Source organism: Ochotona curzoniae, unplaced genomic scaffold, assembly GCF_017591425.1.
Source record: "Ochotona curzoniae isolate NIBS_2020 unplaced genomic scaffold, NIBS_Ocur_1.0 contig_3432, whole genome shotgun sequence".
NCBI lineage: Eukaryota > Metazoa > Chordata > Mammalia > Lagomorpha > Ochotonidae > Ochotona > Ochotona curzoniae.
In genome coordinates, this window is record NW_024465859.1 from 20,389,057 (window position 1) to 20,395,041 (window position 5,985).

Sequence of the window (5,985 nt, forward strand, 5' to 3'; positions counted from 1 at the left end):
CCAGCTACTGCCGTCTTTGCCTCATTCCTCTGCATCCTGCAGGGCCCAGGGTTGAGAGAGGCATCCCACAGAGCTTCTTGGGGAACTCTTCTACAGAGCAGGCAGTCATGACTGGATTTGCTTGTCCCCCGCAGGTGGGCGGCTCCTACACAACCTCCCTCTTTTGTGGTGAGAGCCACGTGGCCTCCGTGAGTGTGACGTCTGGAACGTGGGTATGACCGACTTGCTGACTTCCCAGCGCCGGTGACCGAGGTAGGACAGGATTAGGCTTGGTCCATGTGGGCATTGATGCTCCAGTAGTTGCTGTTGTCTACCTGCTGTGTGGCCCAGGGCAGGCTCCTACCTTACTGTGGCTCAGTACCCACCTCTTGAGCTTGTGGGGAAGATGAAGTAACGTCACCTGGGCATGAAGCTTCAACTGGAATTGGTGCCTAGTGAGCTAAGTGGCAGTCAGTGGTGGCTGTCACTCATGTGATCCTGCATGCTTGACTACCCATAAGTCCACTCCTTCTCGCCTTCCTGACCCACTCCTTCACTAGAATGTGGACTTGAGGAAGGCAGGGATGATGTCACCTGTCTTGTTTGTAGTTGCATCCCTAGAGCCCAGCCTAGGAGTCTGGCCTGCTATTGGTTGAATGAATGTGTGAATGTGTCATCAAATCCTTCGCACAGTCCTTGAAGGCACCAGTATTAGGGGAGATATGGGGTTGGTTCAGTGTGACAGCAAACCCACATCATAATTTCTTCAACAAGAAAAAAAATCGATTTTTTTTTCAAAGTATAATTCTGAGCTACAACAAGTCTTTCACAAAAATCGCTCGGGACCCAGGGTCCTTCTGACTAGTGGCTCCACCTTCTCTCATCTCCCTAGTCCTTGCTGTCCTGTCCTGGTGTCTCCATCCTGGCCACCCAAAGGTGAAAGGGTGCATCTTCTTTTTAAGGGAAGAACACTTCATTTCTCTTTGGGTCCTGTGGACAGACCAGAGTCCCGTGGCAGCCCTAGTGGCAAGGGTGGCTGGGAATGAGCGTCCTGAAGCTGGGTGTCTGCACTCTGTCACGATTTGTTACCATAGAAAAAGGGGAGGGGCCCGGTGGCGTGGCCTAGCGGCTAAAGTCCTCGCCTTGAACGTGCCAGGATCCCATATGGGCGCTGGTTCTAATCCCGGCAGCTCCACTTCCCATCCAGCTCCCTGCTTGTGGCCTGGGAAAGCAGTCGAGGACAACCCAAAGCCTTGGGACCCTGCACCTGTGTGGCAGACCCGGAAGAGGCTCCTGGCTTCGGATCGGCATAGCATTGGCCGTTGTGCTTATTGGGAAGTGAATCATCGGACGGAAGATCTTTCTCTGTCTTTCCTCCTCTCTGTATATCTGACTTTCCAATAAATAAATAAATCTTTAAAAAAATAAAAGAAAAAGGGGAGACAGGGGACCCTAGGGAACCATTGCCTTGCTAAACAAGATAGTCCCTGGGGTTTTTTCAGCCTTTCCTTCCCCACCTCCCTAGGCAACCAATGATCTTTCTATTATCACTATAATTTCACCTTTACTGGAATGTTCTGTAGTCAGAGTGACACAGTGTGTTGCCTTCAGAGCAGCTCCTTTCACTTAGCAATATGCCCGAAGCATCCTCCACATCTTCCTGTTGATGGCTCATTCCTTTTCATGGCTATGTAGTGGTCCATCAGACATGCCCTACTTTGTTCTTGAAGGGTCTATAGGTCACTTCCCACCTGCTGCTGTCTTCTCCCCGGCAAGCAATGCCATCAGCTCTGTGGGCTGCAATCTCATTAAGGGTACAGGAAACTGATCCCCCTTTGAGGGTAGACATGGCAAGTAAGGCACCTGATGTTGCAGCCTGTGACTGTCCCCTCACCTCAATGTCCCCGACATTGGGAACCACAGCCCTGAGGTGACCCTGGAATTCATGGTCTAGCATCAGAGGACTATGGGAACAGGACACCCAGCAGTGGGGACAGAATGAAGGAACTCAGCCTGAATTACAGAGGCTCCCCGGGCTAACCAAGCCAGTGCAGGGAGGGGCCCAGTGGCTGGCAATCCTTGGAAGCCAGGCTAACCCAGCCAGGCTCCTGCTCTGGGTTCAGTCCTAGGTCTGACTTCTGGGGAAGCATGGAGCTGCTGTTCGGGGTAAAAGAAAGTCAACTCTGGGTCCAAAGTCGAATGTGGCTTCAGGATGTGCTGAGAGGCTGGGCAGTGACTGAGCTGAGTCACTCGGCGCCAACACTCTACTCCAACCAGATTGGGAAAGGCAATCTGTTTGCTTTTTACTGGTTTCCAATAAAGTGAAATTTATGGGGGGCTATTTATTGGTGTTTAAGGCTTCTCTGAGGGATGCCCTTGGAACCCTGCCTCTCCATTGCCTATACCCTCTGCGTCTGCCCTGCCTGATGGGCTCTCATCCCAGCAGGTGCCCTCTGCATGATAGCAGGGCAGGCACCAGCAGTTGTAGCCCCCTCCCCCACCCCTGTCAACCTATTTCAGAGCCAATGGAAGGAGCACTGCTTTTTCCCTCCAGGAATCCCAACCAGAGTCCCAGCTTATTGGCTGGTTGTGAGTCACATGACTGCCTCTGACCCATCACTGATGCCCAGGGGATAGAATAGATTGGCTGGCCAGATGAGGTTAGTGCAGGGTGGTAGTGGCAGGGAGTGTGTTGGGGGTTAGATAAGGTTATAGTGGTGGGGCTGGTGGGATTGGTGGGGTTCCTGAAAGGCAGAATCCAGCTGCCAGTTTCAGAAGAGCAATGCCAGGCAGAGTAGACAAAGCAACAGGTGGGTGCTCTCTGCTGGTGCCATGGCAGGGAGAGGGGCTGGGAACAGTCACGTGATCTGATTTGTCTCCAAATAGGCCTTTTCTTTGGTTTATAGTACCAGGGCTGGCCTTCTAGCAGGTTCCTCATTTTCAGTGAATATGGTATCTGAAAGCCAACTCATACACACACACACACACACACTTCCAAAAGTTAATGCAAAAACGAAGCTACAAGATTAGTTGTTTCAACGCAAAGCACTGTTGGAATCCCTGCCCAATTTTTTCCTAAGAGACATTTTCCAAGGATATTCGCAAGACTCCTATCTCCCTGGGCTTCAAAACACTGGGACTCCAAAATCAGCTTAGATTTCCATTGCATCTTCAGGAAGCTCTGGGGATGTCCACATATCTACAGGCGGGGCTTCACACTCTGCAACAACTGCCCCGGAGCCCCTTCTCTGAGCCACCCCAGCCCCAGTGGCCTCGAGCTAGCCTTCCTGTACTGGGAGGACCTTCCACCACAACGCTCTCAATGATGAGGGATTTCTGCAGCCTCCCTAGAGTTTTGTGTTTTGTTTTATTTTGTTTTGTTTTTGTTTTTTGCCCCAAGTAGTCTCTCAGAACACCCCAGACCTAAGGCTGGCTCTCTTTGGCTTCTTCCTAGAGGTCCAGCTGAAATCTGACATCTCGTAAGTCCTGTAAGGGTTGGGGGGTAGGGGTGGTAAAAAGGCAACACTCTGATGTCAGTTCCTTTATGCACTTAGGGTACAATGTGGGCGTTTTTAAATTTATCTATGTGTTTATTGGAAAGGCAGAGTTAGAGAGAAAGTCAAGGATTTTCCATGGTGCTGGTTCAACAGCCAAGACTGGACCAGACTGAAGCCAGCAATCAGAATCTTCATCTGGGTCTCCCACATGTGTGCAGGGGCCTAAGCACTTGGGCCATCTTCTGCTGCTTACCCAGGTACATTAACACGAGCTGGATTGAAAACGGAACGGTTGGGGCCTGGCTCAATACCTCAATTGGCTAATTCTCCCCTTACAGGCACTGGCATCACATATAGGTGCTAGTTCATGTATCGTCTGCTCCACTTCCCATCCAGCTCCTTGCTTAATGGTGTGGGAAAGCAATGGAAGATGGCCCAGGGTCTTGGGACCCTTAAACCCCATGGAAGACCTGGAAGAAGTTCCTGGCTCTTGGCTTAGGATCAGCTGCTTGGGAAGTGAACCAGCACAGAGAAGATTGTTCTATTTCTTCTTCTTTTCGTAAATCTCCCTTTCCAATAAAATAAACAAATCTTTAAAAAGAAAAAAAAATGGAACAGTCAGGACTTGAACCAACCCTGATACAACACTCCCACATCACAAGCCGTGGCTTTACTCCCTATACCACAAAGCTGATCCCTGTGTGTGATTTTATTTGACAAAACACTGCTGTGTGGAGCAAACTTTTAAAACCACAGCTTAGGAAGCTGTCTCCCAGGCAACTGTGGCCAAGTATTATTTAAGATCTGGCCCTGGCTTGGGTTTGGTCAACCACAAACTTCTTGGCCCTTTGCCAGTCTCTCTCTCTCTCTCTCTCTCTCTCTCTCTCTCCTTTCACTGTACAGTCTAATCTGGTGTCTAGCACCACCCTGCTTTATGTGCTATGCTCAGTATTTCATCTATATATTCACTTATTTTTCCCCAATGCTCATGCTGCTGGCTTTATTTGGGCTTTGATAACTGTGCAGGAGGAATCCTGGATACTCTTCAGTGTGTAAGGACCTTTGGGTCCACAACCCAGAAACCTGGCTGCTGAGATGGTGCTGGAGCTGCCACCCTGGAATCATGTTTATTCATTCATCCTGCACTCAGTTGGCAAGTAGTGGCACGGACTCAACACGTAACTCAGACACAGCTAGGCAGGCAGGACCCGAGACGGTTGTTGGGAAGATGAGCAGAGAACGCTCAGCTCCTGCCGCAGGGCTCTGAAACAGAGGTCTTGCCCACGCAGTTTTAATCTCCCACTGTATTCTCTCATCTAGAATGCAGTGCCACCAATAGTGGCCGCCTCCTAGGGTTGTGAGGGGCTTCAGGTGAAATCATGAACTTGAAAATGTAGCAGTGGGGTTGGGGTGAGGAGAGGAAGTGGCATGATGGCTGAACAGGCTAAATCCTCGCCTTGCAAATTCTGGGATCCCATATGGGTGTTGGCTCATGCCTCAGCTGCTCCACTTCCCATCCAGCTCCCTGCTTGTGGCCTGGGGAAAGTGGCAGAGAGTGGCCCAAGGCCTTGAGATCCTGCACCCACATGGGAGACCTGGAAGAAGTTCCTCACTCAGTTCATTGTTGCCACTTGGGGAATGGACAGCGCATGTGTTTCTGTCTCTCCTCTCTGTAGATCTGATCTGCCTTTCCAAAGAAAAAATCTTAGACAAAGAAAGAAAGAAGGAAGAAGGAAGAAGGAAGGATGGAAGGAAGGAAGGAAGGAAGGAGGAAAGGAAGGAAGGAAGGAAAGAAGGATAATGGAGGAGAAGGGGAGGAAGGGCAGTCTTTAGTGAGCCCCCCCCCCCAGCCATTTGTTGCAGTTTCTCTCTTCCTGATAGATTGTCACCAACTGTTATAAATTTTTAAGAAAAGAAGTTGCTTGGGAAAGTTACAATGACAAAAATAATACACACTCCTTAAAACTGTACACAACCTGGGCCCAGTGCAATGGCCCAGCAGGCTAAATCCTTGCCTTGCATGTGCCAGGATCCCATATGATTGCCGGTTCGTGTCCTGGCTGCTTCACTTCCCATCCAGCTCCCTGCTTGTGGCCTGGGAAAGCAGTGGAGGATGGCCCAAAGCCTTGGGACCCTGCATCCATGTGAGGGACCTCGAAGAAGCTCCTGGTTCCTGGCTTCGGATCAGCTTAACTACAGCTGTTGCAGCCCCTTGAGGATTGAACCAGTAGATGGAAGATCTTTGTCTCTCCTTCTCTCTGTAAATCTGCCTTACCAATAAAAATAAATAAATTTTTAAAATGCACATGATCTGGAAGAATCCCCCACCTCCCAACTTCACAGGCCCCTTCCCTGGCAGCTGTCCTCTTTGAATGGGACAGGAAGGTTGGGATTACTTCCAAGACTGGAATGCTTCTCCCTTTTTTCTTTACTTCTTTTTGTTATTTTATTTGAAAGGCAGAATTTTAGAGAGAAGAAGATACAAAGAGACAGACATTTTCCTTCTGCT